At 39.6% G+C, this 22,155-nt stretch overlaps 1 protein-coding gene across 1 annotated transcript in view; it reads left to right on the forward strand.

Annotated features, from left to right (window-relative positions):
- Positions 1-22,155, forward strand: part of CTTNBP2 (cortactin binding protein 2) — a 474,139-nt gene that overhangs the window by 247,753 nt on the left and 204,231 nt on the right. The gene's annotated exons all lie outside the window — the stretch shown is intronic.

The raw sequence follows: 22,155 nt of genomic DNA on the forward strand, positions 1-22,155 counted from the left end.
AGCCTGGTGGGCTGCTGTCTATGGGGTCGCACAGAGTTGGACACGACTGAAGCGACTTAGCAGCAGCAGCGGCAGCACTGTTTTAAACCAGCACCAAGCTGATGCAGACATGACTGAAGCGTCTTAGCAGCAGTAGCAGCAGCAGCAAGCTGATGCTGGTGCCCACTTCACTTACAGATCAGCTTCACGAGTAATGAAGAGGGTACAGTCATTTCTCAGTATCAGTGGTGCTGGGGGAATTGGCTTGGGGTCCCTGAAGATACCAAAATACACAGATGCTCAAGTCCCTTATGTAAAATGACACAATGCAGTTGGCCCTCCATATCCCTCCATATCCATATCCTTGGATGCGGAGAGCTAGAGAGCCATCTGTACTGTGGTGGACATTTGCTTTCAACTTACCAATAAAGCATGAAAGAGACAGAAATAATTCAAGGGGAAAAATATAAGGGATTTTTTTTCAACTCCACCAATTCTCAAGACACCCTCTGCAGTCAGTACCAATTTAAACTAAGCATAGGAACATCTTCAGCTGCAGTATGATAGGAAGCATGTATCCTGGGGAAAACTGGCTCCTTTACATTAGCCAGAATGTGTAAGAGGAACATTAACATCACATAGTCATAGTGTTGGAAGCTACTGATGGGTCCCAGTGGATGAAGATAAATAGTCATCATCCTTAACCTTAAAATCACCTGCTAGAGAAGCCAAGGTAGTTTCTGAAATGTGTCTTGATCTGAAGAGATCCAAGGTTTCACTACTTATCAATCAATCTTTCCAGGAAGGATTTTGCAAAATGGCCATAATTTGCAAGGTTCTAGAATCACTAGGATATTTTGCTTACCAGAACTCTTACTTTTCTGGTGGTGTTTTCTTTTTCTTTTTTTGTAAAACAATCACCAAGACTGTATTCTAAAAAATAAAAAAAAAATGTTGATCCCAAGCTTGTTTTATGATTTAGAAATTCCACACATTCACTCCTAGTTAGGGATACAACATTTTATGATTTAGTATTAAACTACCAAATCCATGTATTTCAGTTCCTGATTTTTTTAAAATTAAAGGAACAAAAGGGAGAGTGTGTAATAGGCTGAGTGAGGAGTTAGTTGCTAAATGAAGCTATTAATATCATTTTCCTGACATCACAAAAGTGGTCATGGATTTTTTACATAGCAAGCACACATACTATCTGTTCTTATGTTTGGTTCCTCCAAGAACAAAGACTCATGGTATTTGCATAAACAGCCATTTTTATTCTTTCTTAGATATTAACCTAAGCTAAGCTAAGCTAAGTCACTTCAGTCATGTCCGACTCTGTGCGACCCCATAGATGGCAGCCCACCAGGCTCCCCTGTCCCTGGGATTCTCCAGGCAAGAACACTGGAATGGGTTGCCATTTCCTTCTCCAATGTATGAAAGTGAAAAGTGAAAGTGAAGTCACTCAGTTGTGTCCGACCCTCAGCAGCCCCATGGACTGCAGCCTTCCAGGCTCCTCCGTCCATGGGATTTTCCAGGCAAGAGTACTGGAGTGGGGTGCCATTGCCTTCTCTGTTCTTAGGTATTGGTAGTATGTATTTATTGTTTTTGACTTCCCAGTACTCCTTTTCCTCTTCTTCTGGATATAGCAAGCTCTCTTCTTTTCAACAGCTCTTCCTTCCCTGCTCTAGCATGAGATTTGACTGGAAGCTGTCAATCACAGAATTCCACTTTCATGGAGGGCCACCTGATTGTCCTGGAAATGGGCAAGTCAGAGTTCTTCCCAAAGATTTTTTGAACTAGAGCTGGGGTAGTTAGGAGAATAGTAATAGGGAGGTGAAAAGGAGTTCTCTCCTCTCTGATGATGAAGCAACCAGAGAGACTGATAGTCATGTATTCAGCCATACTGAGAGAGCTTATCAGAAGCAAACAGCAATGAAGCTATCATTTAGGAGGACAGGTGGTTTTAAGCAATTCCTTTGACTCTAAGAGCCATCCTAATATGCTTCAGTCCTCTGCTACCTAATGTTGGTGGCCACTGGCCACATGTGGCTCTTGATCATTGGAAACATGGTTAGTCCAAATTGAGTTGTTCTGTATGCCTCAAATAACAGTGGATATTGAAGACTTGGTGTGAGAAGAAAATGCATATAAAGTATTTCATTAATGATTTTTATAATGAACATGTGAATTATAATATATTGAATGTATATTTAAATTAGATTTTAAATTAATTTCATGTATTCCTTATTTTTTAATGTGGCTTCTAGAAAATTTTATATTACATGTAAGTCTCAAATTGTGTTTCTATTGAAACAGCACTGCTCACTAGTGTAATCTGTGTTTTTGATTTGTTTAGCTACTTGGGGCGAGGTGTGTACCATTAGCAGCCTGTGGAGCCCTAACTGATGCTGAAATCAGTAACTGGAACACAGGCAGTGAGAGAGAGAGATCTAAAATGTGGAACTGGCTACATTCAGGTGCAGAGTGGGCTGGGAGGGTTTCTGCGTCATGAGGCAGGAAACTCAGTAGCAAAGCTGTTAGTTAATCATTACAGGTTGTTTATATGATGTGACTATTCTCACTAAGCTCAAATGTCACAGAAAAAAAATTGAGATTTTGGGGGTATTGGCTATTTGCAAGCTTCAATAAGGCGCTACAAGAGGGGGAATATGTGGTCAATGCAGAGGTTTCTGAAGTGGAGCAGGAATAGCAGCCTGGCACGGCTGTGTAAAGAGGCCATTCTGCCACTGAGCATGCTCTGGATTTCACAAAGTACCCACTGCACTGCAGTCCAGCCATGGTGTAACCAGCATGAAGAAGCCAGTTCTGATAAATGTTCACAAAACATTGCTACCCACGTAAAGTGATGGCCTTTTGTCTGGGTTACAAAGGAGATTGTGAACACCTGTGGCAGAGGGCCTTGTCCCGTCCCTGCAGCCTGCCACACTGAGACAGAGACCAGAGTTAGATGCACTAAGATGAGGCCCAGGGGGATGGGCAGTGCCTACTGAACAGTCACCAGGAGATGGAAGCTGTGGAGGAGGAGTGGATCCAGATTCAAGTATCTTGACTGGTAAGATTACTGGCTTCAGTTCCCATCAGACAGAGTTCCTAATAGGCAGTCCTAGGGTTTTAAGGAGGGTCTTTTATCACCACCACCATTCCCAAACAAGAAAGAAAGCATATAAATTAGGAATCTAGGACTGACCACTGCCTGGGCCATTCTTTTTTCATGCTCCATCTCACCAACAACAGGAAATGCACAGCTAAGGAAGTGTAGCAAAGATACTGAGCTGTCCACCAAGATATTTTTCCCTCCTTCAAGTACCCACCTTGATTCCCTTACAGGAGTTTTGTGGTCCTTTGTCTAATTATCTGTAATGGCATATGAGAGGAAATGATACCTCCTTCATTCTGTCCTCCTGCTCATAAAAAGCCTTCTAGTATTAAAAGCAAAGACATCACTTTGCCTACAAAGGTCCATATAGTCAAAGCTATGGTTTTCCTGGTAGTCATGTATGGATCTTAAAGTTGGACCATAAAGAAGGCTGAGCACTGAAGAATTGATGCTTTCAAATTGTGGTGCTGGATAAGACTCTTGACAGTCCCTTGGACTGCAAGGAGATCAAACCAGTCAATCCTAAAGGAAATCAGTCCTGACTATTCATTGGAAGGACTGATACTGAAGCTCCAGTACTTTGGCCACCTGATGCGACAAGCCAACTCATTTGAAAATACCCAAATGCTCCAAAAGATTGAAGGCCAAAGGGGAAGGGGGATGCAGAGGATGAGAAGATTAGATAGCATCACTGATCACTGGACATGAACTTGAGCAAACTCCAGTGAAGGACAGGGAAGCCTTACATGCTGCAGTCCATGGGGTTGCAAAGAATTGGACACAACTTAGTGACTGAACAACAGCAACAACATGTACTTCTCCATGATCTTTCCCACTTCTGGCTGACAGAAGTGCAGAAAATGTTAGGAAAACTTTGGGAACCATGTGTTGAAGAAGGCAAAACTGCAGCTCTCTTGGGCTATTATGTAAGCAAACTATAAACTTCTATATACATGTTTGGTTCTATTTGTTGTCACAGCCTAACCAAATACATCTTCCAGTAGAAAGATCCTCCCAAATGTCCATGATGATCAAAGCCACATAGAACACTAAGCAAATCGAATCTCTCTAGTACATAGCAGACAGACCAGCCAAACCAACTTCTCAGTAGATAATCCATTGCCATGAACTCTCCCAACAGAAGTAACCTGCTTCCTTATACAACAGGGAAGCCATTGTGTGTTACTTCCCTGCCCTCTGCTCCTACACAATAGTCTTTTCTGAATGAAAGATTTTGTTAATTAATATTTCTTCTGTTTGTATGTTGTATATGTTAGGGGTTGTTAAATTTCTCATTTGGAACATGGTAACAGGGATTACAAGAAGTCATATGAAAACTTGTTTGAGAAAAACGGATGTTAAACAGACATCATGGACTCAGAGATGGGTGCAATAACTGGGAAGAGGTAGAGGTTGTGTTCTACTGGAATATATGTGGAATTAAGGTATAATCATTGCAATAAGTTACAAGAGAGAATTTCGAGAATTATTTATAATTGTAGAGGAGAGTATTTGTATGTTAGACACTGTTCTACAAGAGTTCAAGCTTAGTAGAAGCATTTGGGTCAAGACCTACATAAAAATTTCTAGGCATCATCAAGAAGCTAGACTTAAGAACCATGAAAGGAGTAATCAAAATTGAAGATAAATATTTTAATCAAACATCATTTTTAAAGACTTGAGTTTAACATAATAATGTTATTCATCTGGCTATTTTATAAAATTTCACAGCACTGATGAGTTCAGTTCAGTTCAGTCACTCAGTCGTGTCTGACTCTTTGCAACCCCATGAATTGCAGCACGCCAGGCCTCCTTGTCTATCACCAACTCCCGGAGTTCACCCAGACTCACATCCATCAAGTCAGTGATGCCATCCAGCCATCTCATCCTCTGTCGTCCCCTTCTCCTCTTGCCCCCAATCCCTCCCAGCATCAGACTCTTTTCCAATGAGTCAACTCTTCGCATGAGGTGGCCAAAGTACTGGAGTTTCAGCTTTAGCATCATTCCTTCCAAAGAAATCCCAGGGCTGATCTCCTTTAAATGGACTGGTTGGATCTCCTTGCAGTCCAAGGGACTCTCAAGAGTCTTCTCCAACACCACAGTTCAAAAGCATCAATTCTTCGGTGCTCAGCCTTCTTCACAGTCCAACTCTCACATCCATACATGACCACTGGAAAAACCATAGCCTTGACTAGACAGACCTTTGTTGGCAAAATAATGTCTCTGCTTTTGAATATACTATCTAGGTTGGTCATAACTTTCCTTCCAAGGAGTAAGCGTCTTTTAATTTCATGGCTGCAATCACCATCTGCAGTGATTTTGGAGCCACCAAAAATAAAGTCTGACACTGTTTCCACTGTTTCCCCATCTATTTCCCATGAAGTGATGGGACCGGATGCCATGATCTTAGTTTTCTGAATGTTGAGCTTTAAGCCAACTTTTTCACTCTCCATTTTCACTTTTATCAAAAGGCTTTTGAGTTCCTCTTCACTTTCTGCCATAAGGGTGGTGTCATCTGCATATCTGAGGTTATTGATATTTCTCCCGGCAATCTTGATTCCAGCTTGTGTTTCTTCCAGCCCAGTGTTTCTCATGATGTACTCTGCATAGAAGTTAAATAAGCAGGGTGACAATATACAGCCTTGACGGACTCCTTTTCCTATCTGGAACTAGTCTGTTGTTCCATGTCCAGTTCTAACTGTTGCTTCCTGACCTGCATATAGGTTTCTCAAGAGGCAGGTCAGGTGGTCTGATATTCCCATCTCTTGAAGAATTTTCCACAGTTTATTGTGATCCACACAGTCAAAGGCTTTGGCATAGTCAGTAAAGCAGAAATAGATGTTTTTCTGGAACTCTCTTGCTTTTTCCATGATCCAGCGGATGTTGGCAATTTGATCTCTGGTTCCTCTGCCTTTTCTAAAACCAGCTTGAACATCTGGAAGTTCACAGTTCACATATTGCTGAAGTCTGGCTTGGAGAATTTTGAGCATTACTTTACTAGCATGTGAGATGAGTGCAATTGTGTGGTAGTTTGAGCATTCTTTGGCATTGCCTTTCTTTGGGATTGGAATGAAAACTGACCTTTTCCAGTCCTGTGGCCACTGCTGAGTTTTCCAAATTTGCTGGCATATTGAGCGCAGCGCTTTCACAGCATCATCTTTCAGGATTTGAAATAGCTCAACTGGAATTCCATCACCTCCACTAGCTTTACCAAGTAAAACAAAAGGAGCTGCAGCACTCCTCTCAAATCAGCATCTTCAAGGTATCAATATATTTGGTGAATAAGAATGAGGAAAATGACATTTTCATTAAATTATTGAGGGATCATTAGAGGCATCAACATCTACTTGTATAATAACACTGTCTTTTGCTTGGGTATTATATTGAATTTTTTAAAAAAGAAAAATGCATGTTGTTTTCATTTAAAAAATTGTTTTAGTAGAATTATCGTCACAGAGAGTAAAAGAAAGCATTCACCTGATGAAAAATTATTAGACCAAAGACTTACAAATTATATTTTGAACTAAAGTTTCAACAAAAATGAGTCTTTCCTACTCTTGAAATAAAGCCAGCACCTACCCCTCATTGGTATTTCAGGATCAAAGGCAGTCTCTGAAAATTCTATTTTTCTCAAGTTCTTAAGGTCTTAAATACAATTATCAAGACTACTAAACCAAGAAAATCCTCTTTTTGAGAGTAGCAGACTAAATTAAAAGGATACACTTTTGTGGTCAGCCATCTCCAAGACTCTTTACTGAATGAATGTTAAGTTAGCAATAGAACAAAGAAGCAAATGAGGAGCTGGAAAATCAATGTCATACACTCCAATTGTTTCCCCATTGTCCAGTCCCCACCACCTCCCCCTGAGCTTGACTGACCTAGATTTTCTTACAGAATGTAATTTCTGTTTGGTCTTCCTGGATGCGATATGGTAGAGAAGAAGGGAAACTGATTAATGATTCTGATTCTACCCCATACCTACTTTGGGCAGCTTAAGTAAACCTCTCTGAACCCATTTATCCCTTTGTAATACAGAGACAATAATTTTTGCCCTGAATTCCTCATAAAGTTATTGGGATTAACATGAAATTTACTTATAAACTATAGGTTATTTTACAAATATGAAATATATTTATTATATAAAGAAAGTTTTAGAGATATTTAACTAATTGACATAATAACCAAAAGGCACATAAAAATAAGAAGCAGTATCACATGAAATAAAAAATGTGAGCCCTATTTCTGGCAGTTTGACAGATTAGATATCCCGCACAGGCGTCCCAACTCAAATAACTAAAATTCTTCTTAATAAGAAACATCCTTTAAATGCATCTCTTAACTGACACAAAAAGAAAAATGTTGAAGACAGAAATAAATAGAAAGTAGTAATGATAGAGGGAAGCAGGAACATAAATGCAAAAATTCTTAAGATTATCATATCAAATCTAGCAATATGTATAGATAGATAGGTAGATAGATATGACATATATATTTTATATTCTGATATATGTATATCCCCTGGAAGAGGAAATTGCAACCCACTCCAACAGTCTTGCCTGAAAATCCCATGGACAGAGAGGTCTGGCCAGCTACAGTCCAAATGGTGGCAAAGAGTCAGACATGACTGAGCAACTGAGAGAGATAGAGATGTATATCATGGATAATATATAATGGTTAATTGCTATTTATTCTATGAATATGAAGTTAGTTTAACATTCAAAAATCTTCCTGTTCTAGTCAACAAGGAGGAAGTGCACTGCAGCTTATCTCTCCTACTGATTACAAGTAAAATCTGAAAAATATGCAAAAAGAAACTACTTAGGACTGAGAATATTAAATAGCAGTTGGAATATTGAGAAAAGTCAAAACTTGAAAAATGACGAGTGTAGCAGTAGTGAGTTTCTGAGGTTTTTTGTTTTGTTTTGTTTTTACACACATATACATTTTCTGGGTTTTTTTTCCTCTCTCCTTTAGCTTTTGTCTTTGATCCAAGGGTGGATTGAATTGGAAAACTACAAAACTGGCACAATCAGCAAAAATTTCAGGGAGAAGCTCATCTTTTTGGCCATAGAGAAAGAACAAAAAAACCGCTGCAAATTATAAAGTTAGGAGAGAGGCCACTGTCTCTGTCTCTCCCTCACCTCCTCCCCAGTCCTGTAATATAATCATATAGAAATTTAAAGTATCATAAATTGAAAGTCTTATAGTTAGTGATTTTGAGGCCCACACCTCAGTGAGAATGATTGCATTGGAAAAAAGTGAAAAATTCAGTTTCTGTTCACTTCAGCTTCTCTTTCTGATATTATTATATGAAGAATTAACTTTCAGAACATTCATGTAGAAATTTCTTTGTACAGAAACTATTTAGATTGGCTGATGACATACAAGTAGGACCTTACTGTGCTCTGATAAGGGCAGATCTGTGTAGACTTGAGCTTTGAGAACATGATTTAGTCTCTGAAATAAAAATGACATTAGTAGAACTGATGGGGAGAAAGGTTTGAAACAACTGAATACAGCAACATAGAAAGTGGGGCTATAGAGTAAAAGTCCAAATATTTCGGTCACATCAGACCTCCTTCAAATTCTTCCTTAGTCAAGGATATAGCAGAAAACATAGTTTACTTCCAGATAGTTCAAATGAAGAGACTTTAAGGAAAGTGCTCCTTAGAGAAGTGTGAGCAAGATGACAGGAACAAATATGACTGAGTGAAAATACATATGGTTGTGTATTTACAGTGGCTCAGTTGGTAAAGAATCTGCCTGTAACGCAGGAGACCTGGATTCGATCCTTGGGTTGGAAAGATCCCCTGGAGAAGGGAATGGCAACTCACTCCAGTATTCTTGCCTGGAAAATTTCATGGACAGAGGATCCTGGAGGCTACAATCCATGGTGTTGCAAGAGTTGGACATGACTGAGCAACTAACACTTTCACTGTCTGTGATTGAGTGAAGCACCCAAAGCTGCCCCACCCCATGCACCCAGCAAATAGGGAGGAAAGAGTGTTGCCTGAGACCCATGAGACCTGGGGCCATGGTGAGGGGCTGCCTGCCAGGAGCTGCAGTTACAGGAGCTCCTGCCACAGTCTCAGGGTCAAAGCAGAAAGGATTAAGGAATAAAATACCCCCTTCTCTTCTCCCACCATTCCCTCTTATGCTGGTGCTGCCCACTGGCTGAACCCAATCTGAAAGCAGAGAGTGAGAGGAAGGCAGAGATTGGAGTGGGATAAGGGTGGCAAACAGAAAAATACAGGGATGCACCTGATCACATCACCCTGGCTCTTTTATGACCTATAAATTGCCTCTTTAGTTAGGGTTGTCTTTTATGCATCATTCATTTCTCCTTCAATCCTACAGAATTTAGAGTTGGGATGTAAGGGCTTGGAAACTTCTGCCTTCAGTTCTAGGACAGAGATAAAGGGAACAAGATGTGCACAGGTTTCTGCTATATATCAGTCTTTCCCTGTCCTGAAATATCAGTAAAGGAGAAAACAGGAAGAAATTTTAGCTCAATTCTCCCATCCCTGCTTCTGCATTGCATATATCCCAGAGGACACATGTTAGCCCTTCCTTCGTCCTCATTCTCTGTCTCTCTCTTTGTCTCTCTTTCTGTCACAAAAACACCAGAGGTCAACATGTGTCCTTTAAAGAAAGTGACAATAACTATAGCCATGAAATTAAAAGATGTTTGCTCCTTGGAAGAAAATCTATGACAAACCTAGGCAGCATATTAAAGAGGAAAGCCATCACTTTGCTGAAATAAGTCCATATAGTCAAGGCTATCATTTTTTCAGTAGTCTTGTACAGATGTGAGAGTTGGACCATAAAGAAGGTTGAGCACTCAAGAACTGATGCTTTCAAATTGTGCTGAAGAAGACTCTTGAGAGTCCTATGGAGATCAAACCAGCCAATCCTAAAGACAATCAACCCTGAATACTCATTAGAAGGACGGATGCTGAAGCTGAAGCTCCTATACTTTGGCCACCAGATATGAAGAGCCAACTCATTGGAAAAGACCCTGATGCTGAGAAAGATTGAGGGCAGGAGAAGTGGGTGACCAAGGATGAGATGGTTGGATGATATCATCAACTCAATGGATATGAATTTGAGCAAATTCTGGGCGACAGTGAAGGCCAGGGGATCCTAGTATGCTGCTGTCCGTGACGTCTTGAAAAGTCAGGTACAACTTAGTGACTGAAAAACAACTAACAAATGAAATGCATACCACAGGTTTACATACGAAGTATTTTTTAATGATACCAAAAAATCATAAGAAGAGAATTTCATTTTCTTTTTTCTTTTCTAACTGGTAATGAATGATTGTAAAGATGATATAACTATTTGTAGACTATGGGATCAATTATTTGGAATATCTACAAGCCTTTCACCCTAGTATTCTGGCAAGTGTTAGAATTCAACATCTAGACTCAGTTTTCCTTTTTGTTTCCAGTAAAACAGATCCACACCTTTAGGCAGAAGACATCAGGAAGAAGCCCACATTATTGTTTCTGCAAACATTTCTTGAGAAGTTAGCATGTGCCAGGCCTGTGCCATGTATGTGTTTTATTTGCAGGCTTAGAACTGGGCACAGAGCTAGGAAGTTCCAGAGTGCAATTACCAACTCAAACACTCTGTGTTCCTCGATTTCTCTACCATTCTATATCCATCTGAAAATAGTAATCATAACAGTCATAAAACAAGCTGGCCATTTTTTAAATAAAGCAGAACTTTTAAAAAGAGACCAGAAATTGAAATTTGTGTGTAGGGCTCTGATTTTTCTTATTTCTAATGTTTTTGGAGGGAAAAATCACAATATATCAATTTGGACAGTAAAACTGTTCTGCACGACTTTGCTTGTTGGTTTCAATGGAAAGATTTATAGCAATTTTTTTTTTTGCACTATCTATATTTGGGTCTGGATCTCAATCCTCCCAGATAAGATTGCAATTCCAAATTGTACAAACACAGTTCCATAGTTGTGAGAAGCTTTTCTGAGCCTTCACAGTTTGATGCCACAAATTGCCAGACAGCCTGTTTCTAGAGTTTAAATAGATCACCTCCCTTTGAACTTTTATCACATTCAGTGAAGCTATAGCTATATAGCACAAAAATAATCTTGATGGGACTAAAATACTATCAGCCTCCATCATTTATCCTACATTCTGCTAATAATCTAGGTGTTTTCAAATATATGGGTTGATAGCATAAGGTAAGTAATATATCTGGACACTTTAAAGCTGGGGTCAACAAACTATGGCCCATGGGCCAATTCTGGCCCACCACTTGCTTTTGTAAATATCATGTTATTAGAACACAGTCACACCCACTCATTTATATCTTGTCCATGGCTGCTTTCACATTATAACAGCAGAGTTCAATGTAATAAGCCCCCTACATATGAACCTTCAAGTTACAAACTTTCAAAGATGCAAGTGTGAAGCCACATGTCCAGTCACGGAGGTTAGTTCGTGTGTCTGGCCTACAGTGTCACGTGTAAGCATCCTCGACAAGTGGTCGAGATTTGTGGACCATGTAGCACACAGTGAACAGTGTCTTTATTTCAAGTGCAGGATTCTGGAAGCAAGCATAGAAGCAGCAGTGATGTAGCTGCTAAGCAGTGATGTAGTGTACTGCTAAGAAGCCCAAGCAATAACAATGGAAACAAAAGTGAAAATAATTGAGAGAGTGGAGTAAGGTAAAAAGATGGAATTGGGGGTCCAGAGAAAGGATGAAGAGAGACAAGAGGAAAAAGAAGTAACTGAAGAATCAAAAAGATTCACAATGCAGGACATGGGGACAAGAGATTTTATTTGAGGAGGCTCTGTCGTTTTTGAGGAATAGGACCCAAACGTAGAATGGTATATGAAGTTTGCAACAGCCAGAATGCATTGCATTCAGAATGCAATCCAGTGCTACCATGTCACCCATGATGAGAAAAAAAGAGCTGATACCCAGATATCACTGGAGCATTCTTTCTAGAGGGTAGATAGAATTGAATCCAACAAGGAACCAGAATCTGTGCCATTGTAAGGCGTCAATAAAATTGCAACTTGCCCTCGTCTCCTATTGCTGACGATCCTTCAATTCTACCACCTCCCACTTCCTCTCTCTCCTCCAGTCAGTAACTCTTCTTGCCTATTCACTTGATGCACGCCAGCTGGTGTACTGTACTACTTTACTTTTAAATGTACTGTAAAACAAAAGACATTTTCTCTATTTTTTTGTGTTTGCTTTTTATGTATTATTTCTGTGAAAAGTATTATAAACCCATTACAGTACAGTAGTATATAGCAGATTGTGTTATTCAGGTACCTTGGCTAACTTTATTAGAGTTTATTAAACTTTATTAGACTTATGAACAAATCGGACTTATGAACATGCTCTCAGAACAGAACTGTATACAGGGACTCAATATAGTTAAGACAGAGACTGTAGAGGCAACATCCAAAATATTCACCATTTTATTTTTTAAAAAGCGGTTTGCTTTTCCTGAAAGTTCTCCATTTTCTTGGATTTGGTTTGATTTTGCTCTTTCTTAATAATAGGATCGGGAAGTAAAAAAGTTCCCTCATTATTCCCTTTATTTTCTTTGGTGCATTTAACCACTCTGAGCTAGTTATTACATCTCAACAAACCAGAATCAGTACTGTTAGCTGTAAACCTGCCCACTTTATAAAGTATATGTAAAGGGTCATGTAGTAATAATAGGATATGTGCGATTCTTGTTAAGCAGAGTGTGAGGTGGTTCAAAAGGAGCTGGAATAATTTTCCATCTCATGAATTTCAACCATGCTTTGGATAAGGTGGGCCACAATGAGTTATAGGCAAGGTTTTGGAATCACACCTGGGTTCAAGCCCTGGCTTTACCTGTTATGAGCTGTGTCTGTCCCCTGCCTATGTCAATTTCCTCCTCTGTTACATGTAGTATCCGTCTCATTGGGCTGTTAAGAGGATTAAACTGGATTGAAATGACTATGCTTCATGTAGTGGTGGTGCATAGTAAATTCACACATACTGCCATTGGTGACTTAAGAAAGGAATTAAAAAGACAAAGTCAGGAATGAATGAAGAAAAAAAAAATTAAAACCACCAAAAGAATGAGGGCATTTTTTCTGTATTTTTTGCCTTAACACTCCAATTTCTAGAGTTGAGAAATAGTTCTCTCTTTAGAGACAAGAGCAAATGCTTCAAATGTAAGATGTTTTCATAAATCAAATTATCCAGAAATTTAAGGGTTTGCTTGTTAAGTTGAACAAACAGAATTTGTGAAACCTACAGATGTTGTGATCACTCTCGGGGCTCATTTCAAACCACACAGATCTTGAACGAGATGTGAATTCCTCCTCAGTGCATGTGTACACATAAGCAATAGCTGATTTTATAAGCTTGAGAAGCATATTTGCTTTCAGCAAGAGATGAGCTCTTACTTGGAAAACTGGCCTAAAAACCTATTACTTCAGTGGATTCATTTTCATTTATTTCCCAACAGGTAATGGAATTTTCTTGGAGTATTGAGAGATAGTGCTTCACTGAGGCTGGGTATTGTCTAATTTACATGCAAATATTTTTATCTTCATCTTAGATAGTAATATAATCGTGCTGTATAAGGCTTGCTGTGCACCCAGAGTTTAATTAATGATGTGTCTGCATAGTCAAGATAGAAAGTTGAAATGAGAAAAGTTTGGCATCACATAGCTTCAAAGTCCTTGGCTGTTTTTGTAATTTCACTCATTTATTCATTCAGTTATTCATTGATTTAACAATGTGTTAGCCACTTGTATGTACAAATACATACATAAATGGAAACACATACCCTTGCCTCCAGGGAGGTTACACTCTAATAGGGATACAGAGGCAAACAGAATCCTTCTAGTTGTAATAAACTAAGGTCTAAGTGCATTGGAAACATATGACTCCAAAGGGAAAAAAGATACCTTGCACAAAGGCAGTGTCTAACTGAACCTTGAAAAATGGGCCAACAAATGTGCAGGGCAAGCCAGGCAAGAAACAGCACGTCCCAAATGTTAGTGGAAACTTAAAGTGGCTCATTACTCTCAGAAGGTAAAATGTTAAGTGGGGAGAGGGGCTGGAGGTGTGAGACAGGTGTGAGTGGAGGTTGGACAAGGTCTTAATCATGGAAGACATTATCAAGCAAAACACTCCAGATCATTCCTGAAGGAAACCAGAAGCCACAGGGAAATTCTGAGCTATACAGACAGGGATCAGATTTTCACACCAGAAATGTCACTTCAGCAGGTGTGTGATAGTGAAGTAAGGCCATAAAGGGGGCAATTGGAAAGTGAAAGTGTTAGTCTCTCAGTCATGTCCTACTCTTTGTGACCCTATGGATTGTAGCCCACCAGGCTCCTCTGTCTGTGGAATTATCCAGGCAAGGATACTGGAGTGGTTTGCCCTTTCCTTCTCCAGGGGATCTTCACAACCCAGGGAACAAACCTAGGTCTCCTGCATTGTAGGTAGATTCTTTACCACCTGAGCCACAAGGGAAGCCCTGGGGCAATCAGAAAGTGACCTAAAATGACAAGTGGGCAAGTGACGCCAAGGTCATAAACTACATAGATATCCATGGCAATAGAGATGGGAATCTAAAATGAAAATTATTTAGCAGACAGGATCTTTAGAAGGCGGGCTTCCTAGGTGGTGCTAGTGGTAAAGAATCCACCTGCCAATGTAGGAGCCTCAGAAAATACAAGTTTGATCCCTGGGTCAGGAAATCCCCTGGAGAAGGAAATGGCAACCCATTCCCACTCCAGTGTTCTTGCTTGGAAAATCTCATGGACAGAGGAGCCTGGTGGGCTACAGTCCATGAGGTCACAAAGAGTTGGACATGATGGAGTGCGCGCATGCACACACACACACACCCCACACACATCTTTAGAATATAAGGATTGATAAGATGTGAACTTAAAAGGAGGAATAGTCATTTAAGATGATACCCTAATCTCTGGCTTGCACAGCTAACAAAGTTTTATTTATAAGATAAATTCAGTAGAGGCATGGGGACAAGGTTTAGGATCACTGTGGAAGATGATCAATTCTGTTTGGGATACCATTGCTGCAGCATTTCTAAGCAGAGATGCCTGATAGGCAAATAGAAATGAAATTTGGGGATTAAAAAAAAGTCTGGACCAATACTACAAATATGGGAGTCACGGACATTTAGGTGATACTTGATGTGTATAAACTTAACTGAGTTAAGGGATCCCAGCTAGCCTATAAAACATTACTTCTGGATGTGTCTGTGAGAGTGTCTCTGGAAGAGAATAGCATTTGAATCTGTACTCTAAGTGAAGTAGGTCTAAAAGATTACTCTCACCAAAATAAATAAGCATCATCCCATTATGAGGGCCTGAGGAGGGAGGGAAAAAGGGTGAATTCCTTGTCTCTGATTGAGCAGAGACATCCATTTCCTCCTCCTCTTAAACACTGGCACTCCTGCTTCTGGGGTTTGGGGCTAACACCAAGACTCACTTCATTGCCAGAACCCAGCCCCAAAACCCAATTCTCAGGTTCTCAGTTGTTGTTGGTGTTCAGTCTCTAAGTTATATCCTACTCTTTGTGACCCCAGGGACTGCAGCATACCAGGCTTCCCTGTCCTTCACTCCCAGTTTGTTCAAATTCATGCCCATTGAGTTGGTAATGCCATCCAACCATCTCATCCTCTGTCTCTTCCTTCTCCTCTGGCCCTCAATTTTTCCCAGCATCAGGGTCTTTTCCAATGATTTGGCTTTTCACATGAGGTGGCCGAAGAATTGGAGTTTCAGCTTCAGCATCATTTCTTCCAATGAATATTCAGGGTTGATTTCCTTTATGATTTACTGGTTTGATCTCCTTGCTATTCAAGGGACTCTCAAGAGTCTTCTCCAAGACACCACAGTTCAAAAGCATCAATTTTTTGGCACTCAACCTTCTTTATGGTCCAACTTTCACATCCATACATGACTACTGGAAAAACCATAGCTCTGACTATATGGACCTTTGTCTCTGCTTTTTTAATATGCTTTCTAGGTTTTTCATAGCTTTTCTTCCAAGGAGCAAGCATCTTTTAATTTCACGGCTGCAGTCACCATCCATGGTGATTTTGGAGCTCAAGAAAATAAAATCTGTCATCGCTTCCATTTTTTCTCCTTCTATTTGCCATGTAGTGATGGGACGAGATGCCATGATCTTAGTTTTTTGAATATTGAATTTTAAGCCAGCTTTTTCACTCTCCTTTTTCACTTTCATCAAGAGGCTCTTTAGTTCCTCTTCACTTTTTTCCATTAGACTGGTATCATCTGCATATCTAAGGTTGTTGATATTTCTCCTGGCAATCTTGATTCCAGCTTGTGCTTCATCCAGCCTGGCATTTCCCATGATGTACTCTGCATATAAGTTAAATAAACAGGACGACCACATACAACCTTGTCATACTCCTTTCCCAATTTTGAGCCAGTCCATTGCTCTATCTAACTGTTGCTTCTTAATCCGCATACAGGTTTCAAAGGAGGCAGGTAAGGTGGTCCGGTACTCCCATTTGTTTAAGAATTTTCCACAGTTTGTTGTGATCCACATAGTCAAAGGCTTTAGCGTAGTCAAGGAAGCAGAAGTAGATGTTTTTCTGGAACTCTCTTGCTTTCTATGAGCCAAAAAATGTTGGCAATTTGATCTCTGGTTCCTCTGCCTTTTCTAAACCCAACTTGTACATTTGAAAGTTCTCAGTTCACATACTGTTGAAATCTAGCTGAAGGATTTTGAGCATAATCTTGCTAGCATGTGAAATGAGCACAGTTGTATGGTAGTTTAAACATTCTTTAGCATTGCCCTTTTTTGGGACTGGAATGAAAATTGACCTTTTCCAGTCCTGTGGCCCCTGCTGAGTTATTCAGATTTGCTGACATGAAGATGCAGTTTTCCAAACTTGAGTGCAGCACTTTAACAGCAACATCTTTTAGTATTTTAAATAGCTCAGGTCTTCAGACTCAGACTGAATAACACACATACATCTTTCTTGTTCTCCAGCTTGCATATGACATACCAGGGGACTTTTCTTGATCTCCATACTCATATGAGCCAATTTCTGTAATAAATCTCCTCAAGTTATCTATATGTATATATCCTGCTGGTTTGTTTCTCCAAGAACCCTGACTAAAATAGACATTGTGGGTATGGATGAAAACACACAGGAAATTGTAGTCTCAAAATAGAAAAGGAACTATAATGGAACCCCCAAGTGCTTCAGGGAAAAAAAATAAGGAGACTGAAAATGACTCAAAGGAGAGCATCTTGGAGACCATTGTTGACTTTTCAGATAATGATTTTAATGGGAGGTAAGCCAGAACGCGGGAGGTTGGTTGCAGAATGTGGGAAGTGTTTGCAGGATGCTGTGGGGAGACCAGGAAGCTTGACTGTAGACAGATCATCTAAAGGGGCAATAAATGAGCCAGAGGGATGTTTGGGATAGGAGAGGAATGGCCAATTAAAAGGGCAAGGTCAAAGGTTTAGAAAAATAGATGTTTATTAAGTAAAATGAAGTGAAGTGAAGTGAAGTCGCTCAGTTGTGTCCGACTCTTAGAGACCCCATGGACTGCAGCCTACCAGGCTCCTCCGTCCATGGGATTTTCCAGGCAAGAGTACTGGAGTGGGTTGCCATTGCCTTCTCAAAGAAGTATACATTTATTTAACTTTTTTTAAAAAAAGATGAGTCCAATTTTTAAATGAACAGTTTCATGGAAAAAATGATGGGTGATTATACTTGATGTTAAATAATCATACTGAGTATAGTCTTACTTTTAACTGGAAGTTTTTCCTCATTTAAGTAGGCTTTTAAAGTTACTTTTGGTGTGATGAGAATGAGTGTTGGTTTGCCAAACACAAGGAGCATCTGAATGGTAGAGTCTCTCTGAGCTGGGATGGAAACAGATGTGTTCTCTCTGGAAGTCATAAACACTGTTTATGTAACATAAGATCCATCATAACCTTGTCAGTGCATGAAGAACTTGCTTTTGAGTAATGAGTTGCTCTTTAATGAAGCATGTTGTTAAGCGTGTTTGGGGGATGCTCAGCCAACACTGGAGACAAGGTTTTTAATGAGCAGCTCTACAAATCTCAAAACTAAGAGAAAAGATGCTCATGGAACCAGATTTCTCTGCACCACTGCTCCTGCTGCTCCAACCAGCTCAGCACTGGCCTCATTCCTGGAGCAGAGGTGCGGATGGCTCAGAGGCAAGACAGAGTCATGGTCAGGTCCTTCCCTGAGGGGTTTCAAGTCTTTGAGGCAAGTTTGAGCCAGCTCTAAATGGACTGTGATAGGTACTAGAAGAAGACAAGAGAAATAATAGAGAGGAAAAAAAACTAGGATTCCTAGAGATGTGGAAAAGGGCAGGGGCTGCAGCTGAAAGACAGGGGGAAGATGAGAAATTACACAGTGCCCATTTTACCATTCAGCAGTCACCAGAAACCTACTGGGTGAGGAATTTTGCCTGGGACCAAATAATGCCTAAGACAGTTTCTAGCTTAGAAGATACAAACAATTTACCCTAGAAAAATATATCTAAAATTTTAAGTATCAATCCATTTATTGATCAATATATGAAACATAATTTTATGACCAACCCAATAAAAACAGATATTTCCTAATAAAGGACTATATGTATTTTAAACTAGTCTTCATTTGCCTAGTAGTTCTGCCAACATTTGTCTACACGGTGCTGTGTGGGCATGCTTAGTCACTCAGTCATGTCTGACTATCTGTGACCCCGTGGACTGTAGCTCGCCAGGCTCCTCTGTCAATGTGATTTCCCAGGCAAGAATACTAGAGCAGGTTGCCATTTCCTCCTCCAGGGGATCTTCCCAACCCAGGGATCAAACCTGTGTCTCCTGAATTGGCAGGCATATTCTTTACTACTGAGCCACCAGGGAAGCCTTGTCTATATTACCTGATGACTTCTATTAGTAATTTCAGTAGCAATTTACCATAAATAATAAAATCTACTTTTATTTTAAATCAGAGTAAATAAACATTTTCTACAAAAATTCCTTTATATTTATAGGAAATTCAAAAAAGATTAAAAAGTATTTTCAAAATTGCCACTCATTTGATATTATACTTCATGACAGGTAACAAATATTTTTAATTGCCATAGCAAAAAAGTAAAATATCAACCAAAGTGAAAATTCTACTGCTTCTTTTCAAGCCTGATTGAATTCAGTTTTTTTTTTTAAACTGAATTCAAAAATATGACAAGAATATGAAAAATCCTTAGATATTAAAGCTAGGTCCTAAGCCATATGTGGATCAAATTTATACTCCAGTTCTGTGTTTTTAGAGGGCAGATGGCATATATCACTTCAGGGCTAGAAATGCTGAAACCGCTAAAGTGGCAACTGAGGTTTCCTAATCTTAGAATGTGAATTGTTCACATCTATTTTTTCTGAAAGCTTGATCATAAAAACAGGGGAAAAAATATAAAAGGTCTTTGCTATCTACTTCTGAATGTTCTGTGCTTCTGCAATAAATCATATCATTAAATCATTTTTTCTTATTCATACCCTGACAATTTGAGCGTGTGGAAAAAAATTACTGTAATTAATGAGAAAACTCAGAAAGTTACAGTCATTTTAGGGTAAAGATGTAGGTTACATATGCTTCTGTCTTCTCACAGATTTATCAGACTGAGAAGACAAAATGAAAAGTATTCAATTAGAGCTCTGTGCAGCATTTTAATTCTCATCAAAGTTCACTCGACCGATTTATAATTTATAATGTCAGCATGTCTTGTTTGCTAGATTACTTACCTAGGCGTATTTCTAGTGTGTTCAACAGCTGTCCCGTCCTTTCCTGTTTAACTCAGAGTGTGTTGAATGGATAACTGCACTTGCTTCATTTTTTCTGAACATGGATGTTTGCTTTTTTTCCAAACACACCTGTATGCGTCTTTCCCTCTACATCATTTGGCCTAACAGGGTATTCCAGGTCTAACAGTAGAGGATCTCCTTTATTGAAGAACAGGAATCAAAAACAAGGGTTTCCTCCTGGGAGAATGGCATTGAAACCTGTAAAATATCATGTATGAAACGAGTTGCCAGTCCAGGTTCAATGCACGATACTGGATGCTTGGGGCTAGTGCACTGGGACGACCCAGAGGGATGGTATGGGGAGGGAGGAGGGAGGAGGGTTCAGGATGGGGAACACATGTATACCTGTGGCAGATTCATTTTGATATTTGGCAAAACTAATACAATTTTGTCAAGTTTAAAAATAAAATAAAATTGTAGTTGGAAAAAAAATAATAAATAAATAAATAGAAAAAACAAAAACAAGGGTTTCCTCCAAAGTATATTAATTTGAGCTGATACACTGATTAAAGTAGTCTATCTGATTGAATGTGACCAACTATAAGTTTCTCTTGTCTTGGAAGGACAAAGAGCTGAATAAAGAAAGGGAAAGGGGGGAAAATAGCAAGCAGAAGAAAGAGATATAAATAAAAAATAAATGAAGACAAAAGGAAAGTCATGCTCACAGAACAGCAGTGCCTAAAAATATTGAAAGTAAATTTATATGATGCATGCCTGCAGCCTGCAGGTAGGGCTTTCCCTGTGGCTCAGTGGTAAAGAATCTGCCTGCAGTGCAGGAGACTCGAGAGACATGGGTTCAATCCCTGGAAGATCCCCTGGAGAAGGAAATGGCAACCCACTCCAGCATTCTTGCCTGGGAAATCCCATGGACAGAGGAGTCTGATAGGCTACGGTCCATAAGGTTGCAAAGAGTCAAGAGACGACTGAGCACATGAGCACATACCTGCAGGTATCATTATGCAAGCAAAACATTTTCAATGAATTATTGCTCATGTCATTCACCATATTTTGTGCTATTTAAATAATGACTAGTGAAGAATAACATGGTTATCTTAGTCTAAGAGAAGATAGCTTCCATATGAGAAAAATAGCCCTTTTACAGACAGGAATGCCTAAATCTGATTGTGATAGGAAGATGTCAGCTCAACTTCAACCAACCCTCCTCCTGGGTCAGTGGTCCAAAATAGTCCCACAGTTTTTAAACCTTGTAAGTATTTCATGTTGGTTCTTGTAAGTTCTTTTTGTTTATTGTAACTAATGCAAGTCTGCATCATCACATTATTATCAGTTAAAAATAATAAGTTGGTTTCTAAGGACACCAATAATTGACAAGACATCTAAACCACTTTTGCAAAGAGGTCACATTTAAACAGAACAAAGAAATTGGAGGAGTGCAAGGCCAATGCACTGATTTTGTTTTTTCCCATTATTGACATTGACAGATTACATTTTTGTAGCATTGACAAAGCTAGACAGGATATTAAAAAAACAGACCTATCATTTTGCAAACAAAAGTCTCTATAGTTAAAGCTATGGTTTTTCCAGTAGTCATGTACGGATGTGAGAGCTGGACCATAAAGAAGGCTGTGTGTGGAAGAATTAATGCTTTCAAATTGTGGTGGTGGTGAAGATTCTTGAGAGTCCCTTGGAGTGCTTGGAGATTAAACCAATCTTTCCTAAAGGAAATGAATCTTGAATATTCATTGGAAGGACTGATACTGAAGCTCCAGTACTTTGGCCACCTGATACAAAAAGCCGACTCATTGGAAAAGACCCTGATGTTGGGAAAGATTGAAGGCACAACGAGAAGGGGACAACATAGGATGAGATGGTTAGGTAATATTGCTGACTCAATGGATATGAATTTGAGTAACTCCGGGAGCTGGTGAAGGACAGGGAAGCCTGGCATACTGCCGCCCATGGGGTCACAAAGAGCTGGACATGACTTAGCAGCTGAACAGAACAACTTTCAAAGTAATTCCCTGTGAATGACCTCACTTATGCCTTACAGCAATTCAGTAAGAGAAATATTATGCCCATTTTTCTTATGTGGGCATTGAGGTTCAGAAGGGCAGCAAGCTTCCCAAGTTCATGATATTAGTAAGTGGAAAAACCTAAGCCCACATTTTTTGCTTCCCAATTCCATTCTCAGTCCCTCCTCCCTTCCAGCAGAGCTGGCTCCACTGATGGCTGAAGCCTAATAC

Source organism: Bubalus bubalis, chromosome 8 (assembly GCF_019923935.1).
Source record: "Bubalus bubalis isolate 160015118507 breed Murrah chromosome 8, NDDB_SH_1, whole genome shotgun sequence".
Taxonomy (NCBI): Eukaryota; Metazoa; Chordata; class Mammalia; order Artiodactyla; family Bovidae; genus Bubalus; species Bubalus bubalis.